The sequence below is a fragment of the Lithobates pipiens genome, unplaced genomic scaffold (assembly GCF_037356315.1).
Source record: "Lithobates pipiens isolate NorthernLeopardFrog02 unplaced genomic scaffold, aLitPip1_a1.2 Scaffold_22, whole genome shotgun sequence".
NCBI classification, from domain to species: domain Eukaryota; kingdom Metazoa; phylum Chordata; class Amphibia; order Anura; family Ranidae; genus Lithobates; species Lithobates pipiens.
The window spans coordinates 225,927,813-225,955,248 of record NW_027507784.1 but is presented as its reverse complement, the minus strand read 5'-3'; the positions used below and the strand labels follow the sequence as shown (position 1 = coordinate 225,955,248).

Sequence of the window (27,436 nt, the reverse complement as noted above, 5' to 3'; positions counted from 1 at the left end):
TGAGAGTGGTATTCAAGATCGCCTATTGCCATATCACCCTGAATGCGCCAAATATCGTTTGATCTCGGATGCTAAGCAGGGTCGGGCCTGGTTAATACCTGGATGGGAGACCGCCTGGGAATACCAGGTGCCGTAGGCTTTTTTTTAATATGTTGTTGGCGTCGACGACCTGTTTTTTTTTCTACTTGTTTGCCGAGGTGACCATCTTGGCGTTTGTCAAGAGGGTTGAGAGTGGCCAGCAAGATCGCCTACAGCTTCATCACCCTGAGTGCGCCCGATCTCGTCTGATCTCAGATGCTAAGCAGGGTCGGGCCTGGTTAGTAGCTGGATGTGAGACCGCCTGGGAATACCAGGTGCCGTAGGCATCTTTTTAATATGTTGCTGGCGTCGAGGACCTGTTTTATTTTTCTGCTTGTTTTCCGAGGTGACCATCTTGGCGTTTGTCAAGAGGGTTGAGAGTGGCAAGCAAGATCGCCTAATGCCACATCACCCTGAATGTGCCAGATATTGTTTGATCTCGGATGCTTAGCAGGGTCGGGCCTGGTTAGTCCCTGGATGGGAGACCTTTGGAAATACCAGGTGCCATAGGCTTTTTTTAATATGTTGCTGGCGTCGAGGACCTGTTTTATTTTTCTGCTTGTTTGCCGAGGTGACCTTCTTGGCGTTTGTCAAGAGGGTTGAGAAAGGGCCAGCAAGATTGCCCATGGCCACATCACCCTGAATGCGCCCGATCTCATCTGATCTCAAATACTAAGCAGGGTCGGGCCTGGTGAGTACCTGGATGGGAGACAGCCTGGGAATACCAGGTGCTGTAGGCAATTTTTTAATATGTTGCTGGCGTCGACTACCTGTTTTATTTTTCTGCTTGTTTGCTGAGGTGACCATCTTGCCATTTGTCAAGAGGGTTAAGAGTGAACAGAAAGATCATCTAAGGCCACATCACCATGAATGTGCCCTGTCTCGTCTGATCTCGCATGCTAAGCAGGGTTGGGCCTGTTTAGTCCCTGGATGGGTGACCTTTGGGAATACCAGGTGCCGTAGGCTTTTTTTTAATATGTTGTTGGCATCGACGACCTGTTTTATTTTTCTGCTTGTTTGCCGAGGGGATCATCTTGGCTTTTGTCTAGAGGGTTGAGAGTGGCGAGCAAAATTGCCTATGGTCATATCACCCTGAATGCGCCAGCTATCGTCTGATCTCGGATGTTAAGCAGGGTCAGGCCTTGTCAGTAACTGAATGGGAGACCTTCTGGGAATACCAGGTGCCGTAGGCTTTATTTTAATATGTTGTTGGCGTGGACGACCTGTTTTAATTAAGCCTCTAGTCTCGTTGCTAGGTTTACAATAGTTGTCACTAAATGATATATTGCTCACACATGCCATAGTAATATGTGGATTTGCACCCCAAAATATATTCTGCTGCTTCTCCTGAGTACGGGGATACCACATATGTGGGACTTTTTGGGAGTCTAGCCGCGTACGGCACTCCGAAATCCAATCACTGCCTTCAGGATTTCTAAGGGTGCAAATTTTTGATTTCACTCCTCACTACCTATCACAGTTTCGAAGGCCATAAAATGCCAAAATAACACAAAACCCCCCCAAATTACCCCATTTTGGAAAGTAGACACCCCAAGGAAATTGCTGAGGGGCATGTTGAGCCCATTGAATATTTTTTTTGTTGTCCCAAGTAATTGAATAATGACACAAAAAAAAAAGTTTACAAAAAGTTGTCACTAAATGATATACTGCTCACACATGCCATAGTTATATGTGGAATTGCACCCCAAATATATATTCTGCTGCTTCTCCTGAGTACGGGGATACCACATATGTGGGACTTTTTGGGAGACTAGCCACGTACGGGACCCTGAAAACCAAGCACTGCCTTCCGGATTTAAATATAAAACGCTACCAAAAAAAACTGTTAGCAATTGCAGGGATCAGGCCTGACTCTGCGAACGCTGCAGTTATGTGTTTAGTGTTTTGTAAGTGACAGTGATCGATCGATACTGCACTTGGGTGGGCTGGGCGGAGGGGCAAAACGCAGGTGCTAGCAGGTATCTGGGCTGATCCCGCTAACAATGCATTTTTTTGGAACCCTAAACTGCTGGGGACGCTAGTATAGATCTGATCAGATATTGATCTGTTCAGATTCTATACCACTACGGGAGGTTTATGCTTTGCGCGTGGGTGTTAGCGGTACTAGCACTAACCTAGCGCTGCCTGGGGCGACGCAGACCCTGACCCTAAAACCTAATTGATATCACCCGCCGGGTGATCAGGGGCTTAAACCTTTATTGGGTAATAAATGGTGGGTGCCCTGATGCTATAAAAAGCAAACTAACTAACCAGAGTCACCCATAACACTTATACGGTGATCACTGATGAAAGGGTTAACTAGGGGCAATCAGGGGGTTAAAATCTTTATTAGGTAGTATATGGGGGTCCCTGGCGCTATATAAAAACCTGACGGGGAACCTAAATAACTAACTGGCTAACAAGCGTCACCAGTGACACTTATAAGGTGATAGCTGGTGAAAGGGTTAACTATGGGCAATCAGGGGGTTAAAACTATTATTGGGTAGTATATCGGGGTACCTAGCGCTATAAAAACCTGGCGGTGAACCTAAAAAAATAACTAGCTACTTAGCGGCACCAGTGACACTAATGCAGCGATCAGAAAAACGATCGCTTAGTGACACTGGCAAAAGGGGGTGAAAGGGTTAACTCTAGAGGCAATCAGGGGGTTAAACCTTTATTGGGCGGGGTAGGGGGCTACCCTGGACCTAACATTAACTGCCCTGACAGTATTTACTGTCACAACTGACACTAAATGCAGTGATCAATAAATAAATGATCACTGCAATCAGTGACACTGTGACTGGGAGGGGGAGGGGGGGCTTGTGTGCCTACATGTCAGTGTAGTGTTGGTGCACACTTACTTTCACTGTACTCCTCATAGTCTGGTCAATAAGATCTCCCCGAGGAGAATGACATCACTTCCTCCCTGCCTGTGTTTACTATACACATCGGGAGAAGCTTCTCATTCGCCAGGAGCGATTGAGAGGGGATGACCAGAAACCAACGGCCATCCCCTCATCCCGGATCGCTCCTGAAGCGAAACGGACCGCTTCATCCAGCGGGAGGGGGGTCCGATTGGACCCCCCACTCGCTTGGAAGGCGAGCACGTACATGTTTGTGCTTTCATAGTTTCATAGTTAGTTAGGTTGAAAAAAGACACCAGTCCATCCAGTTCAACCTGAGTGAGCGTCTACAATTGTCCCTATTCCTGTACATTGCACACTCACATTGGTCCCTACCCTCAAGGAGCCCACAATCCAAGGTCCCCATGCATATACTAGTGCCAATTTTGGACAGAGGCCAATAAACCTACCTGCATGTCTTTGGATTGTGGGAGGAAACTGGAGTACCCGGAGAAAGCCCACGCAGGCACAGGGAGAACATGCAAACTCCAGGGAGGTAGTGTTGTGGTTGGGATTTGAATCAGTGACCGTTTTTACTGCTAGGTGAGAGTGCTAACCACTACACCACTGTGCTGCCCTTGTACCTGTTGGTGCCATTGCACCGACGTACATTGCCATGCGTCGGTCCTTAAGTGGTTAAGGATGATAAAATAAATTGTCTAACATGCTATAGAAGCAGTTTCAGAGTTATGAGCTTAAATCATAACTCATTGCTTGGGTTCATCACTGAATTTTGTGGACCCAAAAATATTGCTAGACTGCGTTAGGAATGAAAAAGTATATAGCTCAATCAACTGCCTGAGTTATGAGCTTTAATCAGAACTCATTGCTTGGGTTTACCCACTGAATTTTGTGGACCCAAAAATATTGCTGGATGGAGTTAGGAATAAGAAAGAGAGCAGGGATTTCAGTCTGATCCCTCTTGGGAAAGTCTACAGAGAGCCCCCGCTCTCTGGAAGTAAAGGGCGGCTGTTGGAAGACCATCTTACATTTCAATTGTAAGCTATAATTAAGCCTCTAGTCTGGTTGCTAGGTTGTTCTGAAGTAGAAGGCTGAGGGACTGGGTCAATCTCAGTTCGTGCTGGACTGGCGGAAGAGTGCTCATTCCTCTGAGAAGGCCGGGCTGGATCTGATTCAGTCTCTCTTCCAACTGCTTCTAGGGCAACATGGCAGGCAGTCCAAATGTTTGGTTATGGCCTATGAAGTGAATGGCAGATCCTATTCTAACTGTTCATCCTTTCTTCCTGGGAATTCTGTGTTTTGATCTTGGAATGGTTCTTAGCTTTTCTTGGTTAGAGTATGAGGGCACCATACTACAGCCAACAAACTTTGGCCAGGCCAAAATCAACGTGCCCTATTCTTGGTTCAGACTTTAGGGACTGGGTCAAGATGTCTTCTCCCCATAGGGGAAAAGGTATGACACATGCTATTCCCACACAAATAGGTTTAAACGTCCATAATTTAAACCATATGAAAGCTTTCAATGAAAACTATTCATTAATGTCCATGTATAGTGTAGCCAGTAGCAAGCAAAAACAGAGTAGGGTTCAGGCACAATGCACATAGATATCACTTGCTGCCCATTTTCTAGAGCAGGATTTAGACAGGACCCCCTCCCAAGCCCACTGTAGCATTGTTTGTATATAGTGCTGTTAACTACCCGTTTGCTGCTCATTAGTATGCCCACCTTGGAGCAGTGTAGAATGCATTGCCAGTGATTTCCCCTTGCGCATATGCTCTGTGGTCCCAACAGAGCAGATTTCATAGGCAATGTAAATAGTAAATGGCTGCTCTACTAGAGCCGGCCTTTGGTTTATATGAAATTCAAATGATGTGTTGTGCAATAAAGCCCACTGAAGCATTGTTTGTTTACAATGCCATTAATTTCCCTCCACTACTCATTTATATGCCCAACTTGGAGCAGTGTAGAATGCATTGCAAATGATTTCACCTTGCGCATATGCTTTTTGTGGTCCCAACAAAGCAGCATTCATAAGCAATGCAGATAGTGATTGGCTGCTCTAGGGGAGCCAGTTATATGAAATGCAAATGATGTGTTGCACAATCAAGCCCACTGTAGCATTGGTTTTATACAATGCCATTAATTCGCCCTTTGCTGCTGATTCATACCCAGTCTGGCGCAGCATAGAATGTATTGCGACTGATTTCCCGTTTCAGGCTCTCTGTGGTCCCAACAGAGCAGTGTTCAGATGCAATGCACATACTCTCTCTCACCTCCTCCTCTTTCCTTCCCCTTTCTCGCCTCCCTCCCCCCACCTCTTTCCCTCCTCAGGGAATGGGGACCCCATGAGTATAGCTCTATGGGGCCCCAATAATTGCTAACAGCAGCCTAGTGAGTGAATGCACAATTTCACGTGTCCTGAATCCTGTGTTTTGCCGGCACACTTCTCCCCAAGGCTCCCCACACTCCCCTCTGAAGGAAGGAAAACAGCACTACAGTAGAGGAGCTCCACCCCCAAACTCCAGCTCCCACACTTCCTGGCTCGAAGTGGCTCTCGGTAAGGCAGTCCAATGGGGGTCTTTTGGGGCAGGGGTTTTGGGTGGGTTCCCTGATCTAATTGAGGGGGGTGACCAATATAAGGAAGGGGAGTCTGTGGGGAGGGAGGTGGACGATGTCACCAGGGCAGTGGATGGTGTCGGTAGGGCAGAGGACGGTGTCGGTAGAGCAGAGGACGGTGTCGGTAGAGCAGAGGATGGTGTCGGTAGGGCAGTGGATGGTACCAGTAGTTTCAGTAAAATCCTATAGTGCATACCACAAAAAAATTTGCCATGCGCCGCTAAAGTGTTCAGGTTTGGCTTGAGGAAAAGGTGGCAACCCTAAGAGCCCCGCAAATTCAGGTGTTCGCTAAACAGGCGATGTTCGGGCCGAACTTTTGCTTGGCTCAAACTGTTCACCAAACTCTAGCTGCAAACAAGGGTCTGCTACCCCTTAAATTCCTTTCTTGTGGACTAGTTCCCTAATCTGCTTCCAGTGATGGGCTCCTGAAGAAGATCCTTGGGTGAGGCCTAGTGTCATGTGGCATCACTACTGTGGAGGGGCACAAACTTTTATGTACAAAGTTTTATTTTTTGCCAGCAGGATTATAACCTCCTGGTAGCAGAATGTACAGATAATTCGTTTAGTCTGAGGATGTATTTTCTTCTGTTTCTTGCAGTACCATCATGAACGGCTGTCGTCTAGTTCTGGACTTTTAGGACTGTTCCTGCTATTCTTACAATCATGCTGGGAGGGCTTCTCTTTTGGGGGAGGTGCTCCAGAAAACATGTACATTAGGGATGAGCTGAACACCCCCTGGTTCGGTTCGCACCAGAACTTTCGAACGGACCGCAAATTCGTGCGAACTTTAGAACCCCATTGAAGTCTATGGGATTCGAACGTTCGAAATAAAAAGTGCTAATTTGAATGGCTAATATGCAAGATATTGTCCTAAAAAGGGTTTGGGGACCTGTCTCCTGCCCCAGGGGACATGGGTCAATGCCTAAAATGTTTTTAAAAACTGCCTTTTTTTCGGGAGCACTGACTTTAATAACGATTAAAGTGAAAAAAAGTGAAATATTCCTTTAAATATCGTGCCTGGGGGGTGTCTATGGTATGCCTGTGAAGTGCCACGTGATTCCCGTGTTTAGAACAGTCCGTGTGTCTTATCATATAAGGTCCTCCATCCAAAAGTGTCCACTGTGTACTGCGCATGCTCAGTGCACAGCAACACAGATTCCGAAAATTGCCGAGGATGAACGGCTCCTGCGCCGTGAGTCCAGGTTCTATCCCCACTATCCAAGTGGACATAGAGTAGGAATATAAAAGAGCCGAGCGCAGCGAGGCCGAGCCCAAAGCATGGCGAGCGAAGCTCGCCCACGAGGGGCCCTCTAATATTCACAACCCTATGTCCACTTGGATGGTGGGGCCACCACCTCCACTCACGGCGCAGGCGCCGTTCAGCTTCGGATATTTTCCGAAAGCTTCGTTTGCGCGGACACTATATGATGGCCGGACACTATATGGCACAACACCTTGTCGTGCTTTTTAAGGACATTTTCCCGCACAATATTTACTAAGTAATTTTTAACGAAGATATTTTTAAGATACAGAATCAATCTATATGACACAGTCTATACATGTGAAACTTATTCACGGAGACGAGTGATCATACAAAATAGCTACATTTATTGGTTGACAGAAAATGAATATTTACATGAAATATTAAAATACAGATTGCATTTCTTGATCATTTTGACAATTACTGGAAACACCCTCAAACTGGGCGTAGTAGTACCTTGGACACAATTATCACCATTATCACTTCTCGGTAGAATCAATAACCTTTTGATAATTGACAATTAAACAGAATGTCTGTATTTCACACGTCCGGCCAACCGTTACTATACTGCAGGTAAGTAAGTGGTTAATAATGTGAAATAAATTAGTGACATTTGTTTGTCAATAAAATTGGCATCTATGCAAAAAGAAATTTATAATGAAAAATTTAATTTAGAGAAAAATCTAAAAGGCGGTTATTGATTTGGGAGAAATATTTCAATAATAGAATATTCAAAAAAATCTATATTTAAGAGAACATAGAATAGATGATAAACATATACTTATCAATGTGGTATATTTACCCATTCCGATTGGCTACTAGTGTGGATTGTTGGTTACCAGGAATTTTAAGATGGCTGCCGTGGCTTTCAACATGGATTCTCTTACAGAGGAATTACTTTGTGTGACCTCCGAGTTCCAAGGAGCAGGGATCTTCATGAATGTAAAAATGTGTATTCATGCAAGTCTTCCAGTGTCCCTTCTCAGGGGGGGGGTCCCTAAGCTTCCCCCTGACTCTCTCCCCCCAGCTCTCCTCCAAGCTTTCTTTATTTCTTCTCCATCTTTTTAGTTTCTTAAATATCCTCTTAAACAAAAAGATCATAAAATTATACTAAGTTCTGCCCAGAGGGTATTTGTCCCTTTCCTATTGGCAGGCAGACTTAATGATCACCTTTCCCAGTAGTCTCGTGATTGTAAGGTAATAGCACCTTCAACCACCAGGTGTCTCACATGTGTTTGGTGTTTTATTTCTTTAAGTTAATATTTTTATTTCTATAATATGCGTTCTTTATTTATATATGTTCTAACGAATATATCTCGAGTGTTCAGGAATGATAGCATATTATAAAATACGCTTAACATAATTTTGAATAATCACTTGCATAAAATGGTGATATATATGTATATCTGTTAATCTTTAGTCCATTTAGAAAGGACCCAGGTTAGATATATATCAAACAATATCACATACAATTATTTTCTATATGGATACATGTATAATTCGGGTATCCAATCAATATTTGTTTATCTAAACATAGGTTAAATTCTTATACAGTTATAATCATGATTATATGTTTTTCATAATACTAATTTGTTGCTAAAACACTTCTACTTATGATCACACTTTCATATATATAATCTCTTCATGACAAAGTTCCCCAGATCACTAGATACCAAACCACAATATCTCCTTGTTGACCCACAAATATCACATACAGTTTTAATCACTTGAAGTATTTTTGAAATATGTCTGATTTGTATCTTCCTCTCACATCTCTCTAACACCATGTGTAGAGATGGACTTTGAGCAGTCTCATGGATGTTTAAAGATGACTTAGTTTGTCCAAACAGTTTTTAAGAATTCACACAATGAGTTGTGTTAGCTACTCTAACACGATAGTTTAACCTTTTGTCTTCATGGCTGTTATTTGTCGCTTCTGTTAACCATTAACACCAGGTAAATATCTCCTTGTTTTGTGACGAGATACACCATTGTTCCAGCGAGTTTCTGTCTCAATGCATGCTTGTAAAAGTTTTCAATAGTTGATGTAGTAAACATGAGATCATGTATTTTGCGTTCTCCAAGAGGGTAACAGTTCAATGATAGCAAAATCGTGGTTCATCTGTTCTTGAGGCCTAAACAAATCTCACCTCTCTGACAGTAAATATTAAATGTATTATTTTTTTTTTTTTCTTAATGAATTCACAACAACCTGCACAAAATGACATTTAAAAAAAGTCATTTAAAACTGCTTGCGGTTTTAATGTAATATCTGGTTCCTGCAATATGGATGAAAATCATTGAGAAAAATGGCATGGGTAGCCCCCCTGCCCATTACCAGCCCCTTTGGGTCTTGTACGGGTATTAAGGGGAACCCCATACCCATATTAAAAAAGAGGGAAAGACATGGGGCCCCCAGGCCCTATATACTCAGAACAGCAGTATACAGCCGGTATAAACAAGACAGGGATTGTGTAGGTTTGTTGTGTTAAGTAGAATCTGTTTGTAATTTCGAACTAGTACATTTTTAAAGTGTAGCTCCAGTCAAAAAATCTATTTTTAAGCTTTTTGGAAAACATAGGGAAGGGTTATCACCCCTGTATAATTTTTTTTGCCGTACGTCTTTTTTCATCTTACTTCCTGTTGTCTCCTTCCGTTTGCAAGTAGGAGACGTTTGTAAGTTGGATGTCTGAAAGTAGGGGCCTGCCCTATATGCTCAGCAGAAATGGCGGAACAAGGTGTTGGTGTTGCCACAACATTGTAAGCCCTCAAAGTGACTCTTGGTGGGCGCTGAAGCGCCCTGCTGTGAACGATTATATCAAGAATTGTAATTACATGCCATTGATGAACAGTGGTAGAAAAATTGGGCTTTTGGTGGTTGTGGTGGTGCTGGTGCCACAACACTATTTGTCCTCACAGTTACTCTCGGTGGGCACAGGAACGAGCCCTGCTGTGAAATATTATATCAAGAATTGTAATTACATGCCCCTGTTAAACAGGGGCTGAGAAATTTTGCCTTAGGCACTGGTGCTGGTGCCACGAAACTGCAACCTCTCCCATATACTCTAGTTGTAGTGCAGGAATGAGCCCTGCTGCAAAGCATTACATTAAAAATTGGGCTGATGGCATCACCCAGAACCAAAAATGTTCTTCCAAGATATCAGCGGAGGAGGAAGAGGATAGACAGTCAACATAACAGGACAGTCACTCCGCATCAGCATAGGCAGTCTTGAAGGGATGTGATATTTCAAAAAAAATTATTCGGTTACATCAGCTTCAGGTGCTTGGTAGCTGTGGGTGATCCAAGACTGGTTCATCTTTATGAAGGTCAGTCGATCAACCGAGTTGGTAGACAGGCACACCTTGTGATCGGTAACAAAGCCACCAGCAGCACTGAAGGTGCGTTCCGAAAGAACTCTGGATGCAGGACAGCCAGTAGCTCAATTGCATACTGTGCAAGCACTGGACAGTGATCCATCCTCAAGACCCAGTAAGCCAGAGGATTTTCAGTGGGAAAGGTGTCCAAGTCTGACCTTTTCCTAGGTATTCCTGCACCATGTAAATCAGACGCTGGTGATGGTTGCTGGAACCGATCATACCTTGGGGCTGCAGACTAAAAAATTGTCTGAACGCATCGGTCAGACGGCCACCTTCTCCACCGCTCCTTCTGACCGATGCCTCAGCAACACGTTGTCCAGGACCAGGAGTTTGTAACCTCCCAGTCTCTGGAAACGCATTGCACAGACCTTTCTGCAAGGCCTCCCGGAGATGTCTCATCCTCTGCTCCCTCTGCAACGGAAAGATAAGCTCCGCAACCTTACCCTTGTACCGTAGATCAAGGAGAGTGGCCAGCCAATAATGATCCCTCTCCTTGATCAGAAGAATACGAGGATCCTTCCGCAGGCTTTGCAGGATCAGGGAGGCCATGCAGCGTAGGTTGGCTGAGGCATTCAGTCCGGAGTCCTCTGGGTCACTAAGGAAAACATGATCCGTAGCTACCTCCTCCCAGCCACGTACAAGTCCACGGGTTTCTTGGGACTGTAAATCATCCCTACAAGACTGCTGCTGCTGATGCTGAGTGCCAGCCTCCACCTCCATGTTGACACAATCATCCTCCTCTTCCTGTGTGATGGGTGGGACAGCAGGAACACTGTCTGGAAAAGCGGGCCTTGAGAGGCAAGGAAGTCCTCCTCTTCCTGCCTCTGTTCTGCCTCAAGTGCCCTGTCCATTATTGTACGCAGCGTATGCTCCAACAGGTGGACGAGAGGTACTGTTAGGGTCCAGGTGTGGAAGCCCGACTTGTAGGAGGAGACCTCTCTTACAACGCTGGTTCAGGAGCCGCTGGAATGGAGACAGCGGTCTCGAGAGCACAGTGGGTAGGAGTGCCTGCTGGATAGGACCGCTGGAGCTGGTAACAGAGCGGAGGTTCTTCTGGAAGGCTGAGCGACTGGAGGTTGCTGGAAGGCTGAGAAATGCAGACAGTAGCTTCAGAAGCCGAGGGCTGAACAGGCAGCAGGCTGGAGCAGAGTCAGACGGTCCGGGTCAAGGTAGGTAGGCAGGTGGTAACAGGAGGCAAAGAGGTGTCGGTAAAACAGGCAGAGGTCGGCAACGGAATCGCAGGCAGGAGAGGTAGCGAGGTCAGGCGGGCCGGGTCGGGTTTGGAGAAGGCAGAGAAGTCAGGCAAGCCGGGTCGGTAACGGTAGCAGGTGATCAGGTTCAGAATCAGGTATTCAGGTACACAGGAGCTGAGACGAAACAGCGCCGCACCGACGCACTTGAGGAACCTTTAAACGTTCAGTGGCGGGAAGTAGCGCACGAACGCCACTCACGACCACGCGAACGAGCGCGCGCACGAACGCCACTCACGAACGTGCATACTAACGTGCAGACGAACGCGCACGCGAACGCGTACACGAACGCGCAGGAAACACGCGCCGACGCCTGTGTGAACGCAGCTGTGCCTGTCTATTGCTGGTAAGTTCCTGACAAGTACAGTGTCACTGATGCATGCACTGTCACTGCTCACCATCCTTGTGGCCTCCTCAAACGGTGACAAAACAAGCTTCCCTGACCCTGTCCTGGTGCCGTACTCATTGATGGCCCTCTGCTGCGTGTGCAGCCGCTGTAGCATGGCCAACGTTGAGTTCCACCTGTCACATATAAGGTGGTTCTTGGGCAGGTTCAACTCCTTTTGGAGCTCAGCCAGCTGGGCACAGGCATTAAATGATTGGCGGAAATGCACACAGACTTTCCTGGCCTGCTTCAGGACATCCTGGAAGCCCGGGTACCTGCCCAAGAACCGCTGCACCACCAGATTAAGGACGTGAGCCACACAGGGCACATGGGTCAGTTGTCCCTGTCGGAAGGCGGAGAGGAGGTTGGTGCAATTGTCGCAAACCACCAATCCTGGCTTAAGCTGGCATGGCGTCAACCACCTCTCGGCCTGCCCCTGCAGAGCTGACAAAATATCTGCCCCAGTGTGGCTCCTGTCCCCCAAACAAACCAGCGCAAGCACAGCATGGCATCGTTTTGCCTGCGTAGCCCCTTGAACGCCTACGGAGCACCGCTGGTTCCGAGGACAGAGCACTGGAAGAGGCCATGGAGGAAGAAGAAGAGGAGGGGGTGGAGGAGAGAGGTGTGTCACAACCAGAAGTAGCATTTTGGAGGCGTGGTGGTGGAACAACCTCCAACACTACTACACACTGCACCTTGTCTTGCATCCTTCCCAGCTGCCAGAAGAGTGACCCAATGGGCCGTGAAAGACAGGTAACGTCCCTGTCCATGTCTACTGGACCATGAGTCAGCAGTAATATGCACCTTACCGCTGACCCTCCTGTCCAGCGAGGCAAGGAGATTGCCTTCCACATGCCGGTAGAGAGCCGGAATCTCCTTCCGTGAGAAAAAGTGGCGTTTGGGGACCTGCCACTGAGGAACCGCATATTGCACAAACTCACGGAAGGGGCCGAGTCTACCAACTGAAAAGGTAGCAGTTGAAGTGCTAGCAATTTAGCCAAGCTAGCATTCAACCGCTGGGCATGTGGATGGCTGGGAGTGAACTTCTTTCTACGGTCCAGCAGCTGGGGCAGGGAAATTTGCCAGCTACAATCGGACGTGGCTGTATTGCTAGCAGAGTGCCTGCAAGCAATTGGCTGTGACACACCTAATTATAAACCTTCATTCCTCTCAGCGCAGGTTTCAGAGAGGACTGAAGGTCTAGTGGGGTTGGAGATCCCAGCTGATGAGGAGCAAGGAGAGGTCCGCTTTGTTGTTTGGTGTGGGTCTTTGAGGTACACTTGCCAACGAGCTGCATGGCAGATCAACATATGTCTGGTCAAGCATGTGGTGCCCAGAGATAGACTTGAGACATATGTTGCAAATAGCAGCAGTGTGATCTGATGTACTCGTCTCAAAAAAGGCCCACACCAAAGAACTTTTAGAATAACGCGCAGAGGCAGCGCCCTGCACAGGCGGAGCTCTGCGGTGTGATTCAGTCGGTGTGCTGCCCCTAAGCTGGCCCCCGGAGGGCATCCTGCGTCGTTGGAGATGTGCCTCCTCCTCCTCCTCTCTCCTACCAGGCACCCACGTGGAGTCAGTGCCCTCACCATCCCCTACCTCTTCATCGCTGGTGCAAACCTGGCAGTATGCTGCAGGTTGTGGAACATGACTGCTAGATTGCTGTCCTTCTTGAGCATCCCCTCTCTCTGCACTCACGCTACTGCCTTCCTCAAGCTGAGTATCATTATCAGAGCCTACAAAACACTGGGCATCCTCCTGAAGCATGTACTCAACACTGTGCTCAAAGAGTTCAGGGGACTCCTCAGGAGGGTGTGGTGGGTCTAGGGAAGGAGTCACTGATGATGACATTGAGACGAGGGAAGAGGATGCGTTGGCAGCTGCTTTGCTAGTATCTTGAGCCTAAGTGAGAGAGGATGAGGAGGATGAAGAGGGCTTGGTCATCCACTCTACCAAGTCTTCAGTATGATGCGGCTCAACACGTCCAGCTGCCGAAAATAAGGACAAGTCTGTCCCATGGCCACGTGCTGATGACGATGCACCGCGTCCACGACCAGCACTGTTGTCTCTAGACACAGAGCCTGCTTGCCCTCTTTTATCAGCTCGCACCTGTTTGCCTCCCAGACATGGTAATGGCCCGAAGGGAGATGGGAAAACCAGCAATTGGGTAGTGTATATTGTGCTGGAGGCACACAACACTCACTAACTCCTGCAGATGCCTTTATTATAGAACAACAGAAATTAAAGGGTAGATACCGGTGTATACTGTGCTGTGGTGGAGGCACACAACACCAACTAACTCCTGCAGATGGCAGATGGCTCAATTAGAGAAGAGCAAAATAGGTGGATAAAGGTGTATACTGCGCTCAGGGCACACAGACAACACCCAGAAACTCCTGCAGATGGCTGATAGCTCAATTACAGAAGAGCAATATAGCTATATAGGTGGATAATGGACGTTGTATACTGCGTTGAAGGTACACAGAGAACACCCACTAACTCCTGCAGACGCTGGCGGCCTTATATAGTGTGGGGCATGTGGCCTACTCTATCTGAGACAAGTCAACAACAGGAGTCTGAAGAGGAGTCAGAGGAGGATGGTGCCGGGGCCGATGAGGAGGAGCAAGAAGAGCACGCTTTAAACCTTTCTGGGATCCCTGTTGTTGTGCGTGGATGGGGAGAGGAGAATGAAGAGGACGACATTATCCTGGATGATGAGCAGGAGCCAGGCCACCACACCGCTTCCAGTTTAGTGCAAATGGGGGCCTTCATGCTCCAGTGTTTTAACAGGGACCCCCGTATAAAAAGCATAAGGGTCAAGGACCAGTACTGGGTGGCAACGTACTTAGACCCCCGGTACAAACACAAAATGGCGGAAATGTTACCGCCGTCACAGAGGGCTGTCAGAATGGAGCACTTCCAGGCCTTGCTTCGAGAAATGCTGAATTCTGCTTTTGAGTGCGCTGGCAGAGGAGCAATTCCCACTCCCAGAGAAGGAGTTGCGAGTACCAATCCAACAGCGTCTGCAAGAAGAGGCCGGTTTGAAGATGTGTTGGTGACTTCTGATATGAGGTCATTCTTTCAGCCAACCCATCGACAGGTGTCATCCGGATCCAGCAGCAGGGAACGCCTAGATCGTCAGGTGTCCAACTACATCGGGTTAACGGCCAATGTGGGCGCTCTGAGGAGTGATGAACCCCTGGACTACTGGGTGGCCAGGCTTGACCTCTGGCCAGAGCTTGCCCAGTTTGCAATCGAACTGTTGGCTTGCCTCTCGTTCAGTGTCCTGTCCGAAAGGACGTTCAGCGCAGCAGGGGGGATCGTGACCGATAAGCGTACTCGCCTAGCTCACGACAGTGTTAACTACCTCTCATTTCTAAAAATGAATGAGGCATGGATCTCGGAGGAATTCAACACATGTGACCAGTAGACCATGTATATGTCTATAAACTATTTTTTTAATCGAGCACACAGACCTTATTTCTTCATTTGGCTCACTTCCTTGTACAAAAAAAGCACACCGTACTATATGCCCGTACCCTCCTGTTTGAAGAGGTTGAGCGATGTCATATTTTTGTCACCGGTGTCATACCATCCCTATGCTATGCTGACTTCCTCCTGGGGCTGCTTATTATGAGGGGCTCCCACCATCCCTGTGCTGTGCTGACTTCCTCCTGGGGCTGCTTATTATGAGGGGCTCCCACCATCCCTGTGCTGTGCTGACTTCCTCCTGGGGCTGCTTATTATGAGGGTCTCCCACCATCCCTGTGCTATGCTAACATCCTCCTGGGGCTGCCTATTATGAGGGGCTCCCACCATCCCTGTGCTGTGCTGACTTCCTCCTGGGGCTGTACCTCTGCTGTGCATGTCCCGTCGGAAGTTCGTCCATCACTAGTTAAGAATGGCCAGCAAGATCACCTACGGCAACATCACCGTGAATGCGCCCGATCTTGTCTTATCTAGGATGCTAAGCAGGGTCGGGCCTGGTTAGTACCTGGATGGGAGACTGCCAGGGAATACCAGGTGCTGTAGGCTTTTTTTAAATATGCTGTTGGCGTCGACGACCTGTTTTATTTTCTGCTTGTTTGCCGAGGTGACCAAATTGGCGTTTGTCAAGAGGGTTGGGAGTGGCCAGCAAGATCACCGACGACCACATCACCCTGAATTTGCCCGTTCTTGTTTGATCTTGGATGCTAAGCAGGGTCGGGCCTGGATGGGAGACCGCCAGGGAATACCAAATGCCGTAGGATTTTTTTTAATATGCGTCGAAGACCTGTTATATTTTTCTTCTTGTTTGCTGAGGTAACCATCTTGGTGCTTGTCAAGAGGGTTAAGAGTGGCCATCAAGATTGCCTACGGCCACATCACAGTGAATGCGCCCGATCTCGTCTTATCTAGGATGCTAAGCAGGGCTGGGCCTGGTTAGTACCTGGATGGGAGACCGCCTGGGAATACCAGGTGCCCTAGGCTTATTTTTTAATATGTTGGTGGCATCGACGACCTGTTTTATTTTTTTGCTTGTTTATCAAGAGGGTTGAGAGTGGCCAGCAAGATCACGTATGGCCACATCACCCTGAATGCACCCGATCTCATCTCATCTCGGATGCTAAGCAGGGTCAGGCCTGGTTAGTACCTGGATGGGAGCCCCGCTTGGGAATACCTGGTGCTGTAGGCTTTTTTAATATGTTGTTAGCGTCGATGACCTGTTTTATTTTTCTGCTTGTTTGCCGAGGTAACCATCTTGGCTTTTGTCAAGAGGGTTAAGAGTGGCCATCAAGATCGCCTAGAGTCGGGGGGATGGGAGGAGCCGTTTGCACGTAGTGGACGCGGGCCACGCTGTGCCTCTCTCCCATCGCGCCCGCCTAGGACGGAGACCCGGAAGAGATGAGAGGCAGCGTTACACACGCTGTCTGAGCTCTCTCTTACGCATGCAGCAACGGGGCCAGCTGATCCATCGGAGAGGAGAGGCAGCGTTACACACGCTGTCTGAGCTCCCTCTCCCGCACGCAGCAACGGGGCCAGCTGGCCCGCCGGGTGGTGAGTTTGCAGCCTGAAGCGGAGTGTGCCCCCCTCTCTCTCCCCCCCTTTTCTCTCCCCCCCCTCGAGTGGACAACTGGAGAGGGCGCTGGACGGACAGGTGGACACACAAAACAGAAGTAAGTGTGGGACATGCAGCAGAAGACACCCCCTGGACGGACGGCTGGAAATGGTAATATGATTTTATGTTTTTGATAAACCCCATACGTTTGGCATACTGGGTATCCGGAATACTGTTTTGAATGTGACATGCAGCAGAAGACACCCCCTGGATGGACAGATGGAAATTGTAATATGATTTGATGTCTTTGATAAACCCCATAAGTTTGGCATATTGGGTATCCGGAGTGCTGTTTTGAATGTGAGTGGTGGAATTGTTAAAGATCAAAAGAATAAGGACAACCTAATAGCAGCAATTTACCAAAGGAGTGTTTATGTGAACCCCCCCTCTCTTGCCGCAACAGACTCAGGGAGGTATATGATATTATGAATGGAACTGAGTAGGACGATGATGGCGTACACCAAATGTATCTAACATATCATATGCATGGCATGGCTGATGATTTCAATGTCTCAGTAAGTTTTGCAGTATCTGAGGGTATCCTTGAGAGTGTTGTGATCAAAACTGCTGATAAATTAATCTCCTAAGTATCCCCATAAAGCTCTGTAGTATTTGGCATTGAGTGGATAAGGAGGAATGAAAAGGGACGAGGGCCCCAGTTTAAAACTCCAGGGTAAACCGGGATTTGACTTGACGGGTACTTGGGGGCTAAAAAATCGGACCTGTGTAAATTAAGATACGGGGGAGTAAAAGCAGGGTTCCTTACGTTTACCCGCCGATCACCAAAGAAGTAGCAGGAGGGGTTGGACATTGGATTCCTGAAGAAGAAGGCCCAGGAAATGAGGGGTAAGGCAAGTAAAAAAACCGGACCCCCAGCGGTGAGCCCGGGGGCTTTTCAGCGATACATGACAGGGGAGACAAGTGTGTCGGAGGATGGGCAAGGCTCCCCCACTCAGACAGCCAATATAAGGGTGGGCAGTAGTAAGCCCAAAGTAATAACTGAAGGGATTGGAGGAGAAAAAACCAGTAGCAAGACCGCCACACGTATCAGAACAGGGGGAGAGAGCCCTCAAGAGCATGATAAAGAAAAAAAAAAAGGGAGACCAGAGGACTAAGGGAGGGACATCCCCCGGAATGAATGATGGACCCAGGATAGAGGGGCCCCAAGGAAATGTGGAACAAATAAGAGAAATATTTACAGAAGCTTTATCCAGAATGGAGGCGTCACTGAAAATTGATATAGCTGCAATCCGCTCAGATATAGGACAGGTCTTAGGTCGCGTAGAAGAGTTGGAAGAAAGAATGAACATATATGATCAAAAACTTAGGGAAATAAAGGCTCAAATGGAATCTATCCAAAAAATAAACAGAGCGGCATTATATAAAATAGAAGACCAGGAAAACAGAGATAGAAGGAAGAATCTAAGGATAAGAGGAATCTCAGAGACAGTCAGGAATGAAGACCTGAGTAAAATAATGAAGGACCTGTTTAATTATATCTTAAGATATCTTATATCATAAGATATCAATCTCAGGCGAATGAAAACCCAAGGGACGTAATAGTGAGATTCCATTACTATGAGGAAAAAGCCAAGGTCCTGGAAAAGGCACGTAAAATGGAAAAGATTAGGTTCAAAGAGATGTAATTGCAGATATTCTCAGATTTGGCCGGCGAGACCTTAACAAGGAGAAGACTCCTGAAGCCTTTGATAGAACATACCATATCAGTGGGGATTTCCAGCCTGCCTGAGGGGTAGGAGAGATGGACGCTCTGCAGTTTTGCGATTTCCGGAAGACCTCCCAGACTTTTGCAGTAAATTAGATATTCCCCTGCCAGACCTGCCAGGATGGCGGGAGGGGGAGGCAGAGGAGGGGGGTCTTGAAGACACAGGGGGGCTGTGGATCCGGAGGGGGGAGGGGAAGGATAGGCGGTAAACATTAATACCCCTTTTGCTGTTTGCTGGGGGAGGCGAAGGCCTGGGTAGAGGTGGACGGGATGAGGGGGAGGGGCGCGGCCTGCCACTATGGGAGAGGCTATCCCAAGGAAGTGGGGATTTGACCCATGTCTTCTGGAGGAATGGGCGGGTCCACGCAAGGAACAAATAGGAAATGTGTTCAGGGGGGGTGGGGGGAGGAGAAGGGGGAGGGCAGGTGGGGTTGGGGGTGGTTTAAAGGGGGTAGTGTGGGGTTTGTCTCTCTCTCTCCCCTCCCCCTCCTTCCCCCTATGTTTGTAATCTCTCCCCAAGAGGAGAACCCGTATTGGGGCCCTCAGAGGGGTGAGAAGGGTGGAGGAGGGATTGGGTGGCTCTCCGATATTAAATGACTACGTTAAACGTAATATCATACAATGTAAGGGGAATAAACAATGCAAAGAAAAGATTTATGGTTAGCAGAGAGCTACGGGACTATGGGGCAAACGTGATATGTCTGCAGGAGACACATATAGTACATGGAATAGGAGGGAGACTCACCTCTTGGCAATTCCCGAACTGGTTTTATGGGGACTCCACGTCAAGTTATGCTAGGGGTGTAGCAATAGGGTTTGACAGGAGAGTAACTTTTGAGTTGGAGGAGCAAATAGCAGATCTAGAGGGAAGGTATCTTTTCATAAGAGGGAATATACTGAATTCAGAATATACCATAGCAAATATTTATGCACCGAATAAAAACACAGAAAGGTTTTTGAGGAAAACTTTGAGTAAGTTAGCAGAATTTAAAAGGGGGAAATTAGTAGTGGCAGGAGACTTCAATTTGAGTGTGGAGCCTCGGAGGGACTCTATACGGGCGTTTGCCCGTGACTCGGCGGCAAAACAAAACGGATTGAAGCATCTGCTAACTGAGCATCAACTGATAGATGCTTGGAGGGTTAGACACCCGGGTATTAGAGACTACACGTTCTATTCGGCAGTACATGGGACATATTCCAGAATTGATTATGTGTTATTAGAGCATCAAATGCTCCCTCAGCTAAAAGATGTGGGAATAAAGCCGATGACCCTCTCAGATCATGCTCCTGTTATTATGCAGTTAGAAATAACTACAGAGTGCTTCAAATGTGGGATGTGGAAGATTAATGACTCCCTGATCCGAGATTTAGAGGTAGAAAAGAAAATAGAGAAGGAATTAGAGGAATTTATTTGTAGGAATGAGACACCAGGTATCCCCAGAGGTATTATATGGGAGGCCCATAAAGCCTATATAAGAGGTATCTTGATAAGCATTGGGACTGGGAAAAAGAAAGAAAAAGGAAAGAAAATGGGGGATCTACGGAAGAAAATACAAGAGCTAGAGCAACAAACAAGACCTAAGGGGATCCCAGAGAGGCTGGAGTTGAGAAATAAAAGAGAAGAATTGAGAGAATTGATGGAGCAGGAAAGGAAACGGGTTTTCCATATAGTAGACAAAAAGAGATGCCAAGAGGGAAATAAATGTGGGAAATGGATGGCGAGGGTAGTAAAGGGAAAAAAAAAGGCCTCCTTTATAGCTAAAATCAGAAACGAGGGTGGGGAAATTAGACAGACACTCGACCCCGGAAATAGCTAAAGTCTTTCATAGTTTCTATAGTCGGCTGTATAATGTGGGTCAAGAAGATAGGGGAAGAAATCAGGATGAAACTAGGGCTTACCTCAAGGAACTTGACTTTGCAGGCCCTCCTGTGGAGGAACTGGATCTCCTAGAGGCACAAATAACGCAAGAAGAAGTTTTGAGAGCAGTTAGGGAGATGCCAACCTGGAAAAGTCCGGGCCCGGACAGGGAATTCTATCATGTACTACAGGAAGTTTGCAAAGATCTTGGTGCCTCGGTTATGCGACTATATGAACGCAATGGCAGAGGGAGAAAATTTAAGGGAAGAGGCCTTGATGGCGTATGTCACCTTGATACTGAAGGAAAGTAAAGATCCTTTGGCCCCAGAGAGTTACAGGCCAATATCTCTGCTGAACACCGACATTAAGATCTTTGCAAAAGTTATAGCAGAAAGGTTAAAAGTTTTCCTGCCATACTGGATCTCTAGCGATCAGGTGGGCTTTGTCACGGGGAGGGAAGGGAAGGACAACTGCCTTAAATCTCTGTTGCTGATACATGGAGGGAGGGGAGCCCCAGTCGTCCTGTTGTCAATAGATGCTGAAAAGGCCTTTGACAGGGTCGACTGGGGCTTCATGAGGGACACCCTGAGACATCTGGGAATAAAGGAGAGAATGATGAGGTGGATCATGGCCTTTTACCATCATCCAACAGCAAAAATAAAAATAAATGGAAGTTTGTCTCCGTCCTTAGAGCTGCATAATGGAACGAGACAGGGTTGCCCCCTATCCCCGATACTCTTTGTACTAGCTCTCGAGCCCCTACTGGCTGCAATTAGGAAAAACGGGAATATAAGAGGGATTAGGGCGGGAAAAGAGGAATATAAGGTGGCCGCATATGCGGACGATTTGTTGTTTTATGTGTCAGATCCTAGGATTACAATACCGAATATAATGAAGGAACTAAATAGATATGGAAAGTTAACAAGCTTCAAGATTAACGTATCTAAAACTGAAATTTTGAATATTACAGTAACGGAAAAGAAGCGACAGGTACTTCAGGCGTCACTGCCTTTCCCTTGGTGTGGGGGGGAGTTAGGGTACCTGGGAGTGAGGCTGACAGCATCACTTTCGTCTGCATATGCGGCCAATTATGTCCCGACTCTTAATAAGATCAGAGATTTTTTAAGACATATGAAATATAAACCATTATCAATGATTGGTAGGATAAATGCGCTAAAAATGTTTATATTGCCTAAGCTAATGTACGTCTTTCAGATGGTCCCAATAAAAATCCCACAAGAATTTTTTGTGAAATTAAGATCTCTGATAATTAAATTTTTATGGGGACGTAGGAATCCTAGAATTTCATACGCTATATTGGAAAGGGCCAAAGAAAAGGGGGGATTGGCGGCGCCAAATTTTAAGAGATACTATCAGGCAATTATTATATCACGAATCACAGGTTGGATACACGATAGGGGGAGTAAGGGATGGGTGGATATTGAGGAAGCACAAAGCATGGCTGATTTAGGGAAAAATATATGGGTTCCAAGGGAGCACAGGGAACTTGCAAGAAGCACAAACCCACTAACACTAAACGTTTTTAAAATATGGGATGAGCTGGGAAAACTATATCATTGGGAATTCAACTCACCGTTAATTTCTCTATTAGAGACAAATTACTTTAAACCTGGGAAGGTTTACATAGAAGAACACATATATTTCATGAGGTGGGCAAAGAAAGATGACATAAAGTTAAAAGATGTGATGTGTGGAAATAGATTACGCACTTTGAGTGAATTAAGACAACAATGGGGAATTAGATTGTTAGATAACTGGAGATATGTACAAATACAGCACTTTGCACGGGCACTGCCTCAGCCACTACGGGGGGAGGGAGAGTTGAGACCTATGGAGAGATTTCTCTCCTCCCCCAAGTGCCGGAGACAGACTATATCCAAAATATATGGAATTCTGGGAGAAGAAGGGGAAGTGGGGGACCCACCCTACCTGAAGAAGTGGGAGGAAGAACTGGGAGCTCTGAGGGATGAGGATCATAGAGGTAGGATTCTGAGAGCTGTATGTATTACCTCTGGAGATACTAGGACAGTTGAAATGGCATATAAATTGATGGCAAGGTGGTATATAGTCCCGCAAAGAGCACAGAAAATCAGAGCAGAGACTTCAGCATTGTGCTGGAGGGGGTGTTGTACCCCCGGGACTTATGCACATATTTGGTGGGACTGTCCGAAGATTCAACTGTATTGGGAAAAGATTATAGATAACATACAACAGATAACAGGAGAACAAGTCAGGAAGGAACCGTGGGTGTGCTTGTTCCATGACATGGATAAAACTATAGCGCACTATAAAAAAACATTGATACCCCATATGTTGAATGCAGCTAAAAGTTTAATTCCAAAAGCTTGGGGAGCCCTTAACCCTCCTTCAATTAAGGAGTGGATAGAGAGGATTGATTGGATAAGATCGATCGAGGAAACCATACTTAGAGAGGAGGATCAGGTAGAAATATTCTACAAGATATGGGGAAGATGGTTGGAGTTTAAAAAGAAACATCTGGAAATGTCGGAGGGATAGAAAGATGGGAAGGAGAGAGAGGAAGGAGGAAAGAGGGCGAGGGAAATTTGGGGGGGGGGGGGGGTGAGGGGCGAGAGAAAGAGAGGGGAGTGATTATGAATAAGGAAAGTAAGGGTTTCTATTCTGAAAGGTTGCTACATGACTATTTAATATATTAAGGATAAGAATAAAGGTAAACTGTGGATTAAAAATATATTTAAAAAACATGAAAGAATATATGCAGATGATGGTTGGCAGTTTTGGTAAATTTCACGCGGGTGAGATAATGTACGGGCGGATAAACCTCAACGAGGGAAATCAGTATAATAGACCCGCTGCCTACTGATGCATAAAAAAAAAAGAAAAAAAAAAAAAGATCGCCTAGAGCCACATCACCACAAATGCGCCGGATCTCGCCTTATCTAGGATGCTAAGCAGGGTCGGGCCTGGTTAGAAACTGGATGGGAGACCGCCTGGGAAAACCAGGTGCCATAGGCTTTTTTTAAATATGCTGTTTGCGTTGACGACCTGTTTTATTTTTCTACTTCTTTGCCGAGGTGACCATTTTGGCGTTTGTCAAGAGTCTTGAGAGTGGCCAGTAAGATCACCTATGGCCACATCACCCTTAATGTGCCCAATCTCATCTGATCTCGGATGCTAAGCAAGGTCGGGCCTGGTTAGTACCTGGTTGGGGGAGCGCCTGGGAATACCAGGTGCCGTAAGCTTTTCTTTAATATGTTGTTGGCGTAGACGACCTGTTTTATTTTTCTGCTTGTTTGCCGAGGTGACCATCTTGGCGTTTGTCAAGAGGGTTGAGAGTGGCCAGCAAGATCTCCTACATCACCATGAATGTTCCCGATCTTGTTTGATCTCGGATGTTAAGCAGCGTCGGGCCTGGTTAGTACCTGGATGGGAGACCCCCTGGGAATACCAGGTGCCGTAGGCTTTTTTTTAATATGTTGTTGACGTAGAGGACCTGTTTTATTTTTATGCTTGGTTGCGAGTTGACCATCTTGGCGTTTGTCAAGAGGGTTGAGAATGACCAGCAAGATCACCTACGACCAAATCACCCTGAATGCACCCGTTCTTGTTTGTTCTCGGATGCTAAGCAGGGTCGGGCCTGGTTAGTACCTGGATGGGAGACTGCCTGGGAATACCAGGTGCAGTAGACTTTTTTTAATATGTTATTGGCGTCGACAACCTGTTTTATTTTTCTGCTTGTTTGCCGAGGTAACCATCTTGGCGTTTGTCAAGAGGGTTGAGAGTGGCCATCAAGATTACCTACGGCCACATCACCGTGAATGCGCACGATCTCATGTTATCTAGGATGCTAAGCAGGGTCGGGCCTGATTAGAAACTGGATTGGAGACCGCCTGGGAATACCAGATGCCGTAGGCTTTTTTTAATATGTTGTTGACGTCGACAACCTGTTTTATTTTTCTGTTTGTCTACCGAGGTAACCATCTTGGCGTTTGTCAAGAGGGTTGAGAGTGGCCATCAAGATTACCTACGGCCACATCACCATGAATGCGCGCAATCTCATGTTATCTAGGATGCTAAGCAGGGTAGGGCCTGGTTAGAAACTGGATTGGAGACCGCCTGGGAATACCAGATGCCATAAGCTTTTTCTAAATATGTGGTTGGCGTCGACGACCTGTATTATTTTTCTGCTTGTTTGCCGAGGTGACCATCTTTGCGTTTGTCAAGAGTCTTGAAAGTGGCCAGCACAATTGCCTACGGCCACATCACCCTGAATGTGCCCAATCTCGTCTGATCTCGGATGCTAAACAGGGTCGGGCCTGGTTAGTACCTTGATGGGGGACCGCCTGGGAATACCAGGTGCCGTAGGCTTTTCTTTAATATGTGTTGGCGTCGACGACCTGTTTTATTTTCTGCTTGTTTGCCGAGGTGACCAAATTGGCATTTGTCAAGAGGGTTGAGAGTGACCAGCAAGATCACCTACGACCACATCACCCTGAATTCGCCCCCGTTCTTGTTTGATCTTGGATGCTAAGCAGGGTCGGGCCTGGTTAGTACCTGGATGGAAGACTGCCTGGGGGTGTGGCTCGGCACCGTACCAAGATGGATGCTTAACCCACGAGCTCCCATCCATAAGGCCCAGCAACATCAGCTACAGGCACCCAGCACGTCCATCGGAGGACAAAAAATGGAGAGATCGGAGGAGAAATCGCCGGTGGCGCGGTCGCGCTCACCTATGGAGCATGACCCACACTTAGCCCGGCAGATTCCTGAAATTTTCCGAGCGTGGCCCAGAGGCAGTGTACAGGCCTCCATCCTAGCGCCATCGCATAATACCCGCAGCAGAAGCCCGCTACGTGACAGAGGGGAGCCGGATCCCCGAGAGTCTCCAGCAATCAGCCTAGATGACCTCAGGAACGTAGCGGTAGACATAAAACTACTCTGGCGGCGGCGACAGCGGATCTTAAAGCAGACATACAGTACATTCTATATCCATGAGAGTGGAGGAGGTAGAGATAACACAAGCCCGCCACGATGCCTCCCTCTGCCACGTCCAGCAACTAACAGAGTCCCATGTAATCCACCTGCGAGAGATCAACCGCCACATGGAAGATCTTGACAACAGAGGGAGGCGTCGGAACTTGAGGGTAAGAGGGATCCCCGAGACTATAGACCCCAACACCCTCACCCTGGCAGTAACTAGTGTCTTCAATGACATCCTAGATAGACCCGCGGATACACCGATTATCTTTGAAAGGATAAACAGAGCTCTGCACCCAAGAAATAGGGACACAGACCCTCCAAGAGATACTGTGTGCTGCCTTGTAGATTTTCCGCTTAAAGAGGAGATACTTCGCAAGGCTAGAAGCAGAAACCAAATACAGTTTGAGGGAGCCCAAATTAAGATCTTCCAGGACCTCTCAAACATTACGCTACAGCGCAGAAGGGAGCTCAGACCGCTTCTAGATGCCCTTCGTGAGAGATCTATACAATACCGGTGGAAGTTCCCCTTTTGCCTGTCAGTAACACACTAGGGACGCACAGCAAATCTGCGGGTCCCCGAAGATTTGGATCATTTCTGTTCTAGCATTGATATCCCTCTGGTAGACCTACCTGATTGGTACAGTGATTTCAGACTACCGACACCCACCAGAGCAACATCGATGGAAGGTCTAGAGGAAGCAGGCAACTTCAGCATTGGCAGACGCCGCCGCCAAGCTTATGTTCCCCCAGCGTTCCAATCACCTCAGAGAGTAAGAGATACACTAATAAATGCCAGTCCCACAGCGTCCCCTGCCCATCGCAGAGCCCGGATCAACTGAAAGAACAGCATCGGGCAACCCACAATCACTTATAACCCTACAACAAGTTGAATTTATCTTTTTACAGCACTCCAAGTTGTTATAGTTGGGCCAACACCTTTTGAGCGGTACACCTGAACTAGAAATCTAATCCCACAAAACGTGGAACGAACCCACCGAGAGGAAAACCGAGATACAGTCACATACGTGATGCCCATGCATTCCACTTCCCCCCTTCCATTTCAAGCACAGGACTTCCAAAAAAAGTCCACAGAAAACAACACGCCATCCAGACCAAGAACAGAGCTCCATCACAAGATATTAGAGACGCCAGCTCCCCACCCACACACCAGGACAGACAGTGAGGCTGCCCCAATAGAGAGGCCTGCAGGTATCCTGAAGCTCCGTTATGTGATATCATACCTCACAGTCGGGACCTAACCACACAAAAAGCCCAGAACACATCCCGGAGGGACCCAGGAAGAACAAACTCTCCGTACAAATCACCACTGCAAGGGAGGAACAGCCCAGGACAGATAACAGAGAGCAGCATAACAGACTGGACAGGACTGCCCAAGATAAGGCGAATTGTTCTTCTTATGGGCAAGTATAAGAGACAACACCTTATAGACTTTCTTCCACAAGCCCCCCTTGTTTCCTGGCCCTACATTTATTTTTTTATTTTTTGTTTTTACCCTACTTCACCCCCAGACCCCACCTTTACGTCCTCCTACTGCAGCCTCTATCCCCTCCCCACTTAACCTACCCAGGGCAAGAAAAGAAGATTTCATATACATCATGAATACGATGCAGACCTCTTCTGAGTTATAATTAGAGGGCCATCTAATGTTCTGAAAATTAACGTATAATAGCCTATACCAGGGATCTGGCGCACCGAGAGGGGAGCTTCCCGCATTGAGGCCCATCACTTTGTTAACCTCTTTTGTGACTCAGACAATCACCACATATAATTTGACCCTAATTCCCCCATTACGTTCCACAGAAGAGAGATAGAGGGGAGGGGGGACGGGATATAAAAATAACTTAATATAACAAGTGTTGGCTCCTCCCCGATTATGGGGGATCCATCCGGAAGCTTCCCTCTTGGTCCCAGGGAAGA

The 27,436-nt window shown here is 47.1% G+C and overlaps 1 non-coding gene and 9 pseudogenes across 1 annotated transcript; all 10 read left to right on the top strand.

Moving 5' to 3' along the window:
- Window positions 1-20: 20 nt before the first annotated feature.
- Window positions 21-139, top strand: LOC143925855 (5S ribosomal RNA; annotated as a pseudogene).
- Window positions 140-246: 107 nt separating this feature from the next.
- On the top strand, window positions 247-365 carry LOC143925872 (5S ribosomal RNA; annotated as a pseudogene).
- Window positions 366-699: 334 nt separating this feature from the next.
- LOC143925877 (5S ribosomal RNA) lies at window positions 700-818 on the top strand (annotated as a pseudogene).
- A 334-nt stretch (window positions 819-1,152) lies between these two features.
- Window positions 1,153-1,271, top strand: LOC143925902 (5S ribosomal RNA; annotated as a pseudogene).
- Window positions 1,272-15,752: 14,481 nt separating this feature from the next.
- Window positions 15,753-15,871, top strand: LOC143925898 (5S ribosomal RNA; annotated as a pseudogene).
- Window positions 15,872-16,187: 316 nt separating this feature from the next.
- Window positions 16,188-16,306, top strand: LOC143925884 (5S ribosomal RNA; annotated as a pseudogene).
- An 85-nt stretch (window positions 16,307-16,391) lies between these two features.
- Window positions 16,392-16,511, top strand: LOC143925885 (5S ribosomal RNA; annotated as a pseudogene).
- A 7,130-nt stretch (window positions 16,512-23,641) lies between these two features.
- Window positions 23,642-23,760, top strand: LOC143925883 (5S ribosomal RNA; annotated as a pseudogene).
- Window positions 23,761-24,088: 328 nt separating this feature from the next.
- On the top strand, window positions 24,089-24,207 carry LOC143925891 (5S ribosomal RNA; annotated as a pseudogene).
- Window positions 24,208-24,767: 560 nt separating this feature from the next.
- LOC143925838 (5S ribosomal RNA) lies at window positions 24,768-24,886 on the top strand. Its single transcript, XR_013262062.1, has one exon. It is a non-coding gene; the product is annotated as a 5S ribosomal RNA (ribosomal RNA).
- The last annotated feature ends 2,550 nt before the right edge of the window (window positions 24,887-27,436 follow it).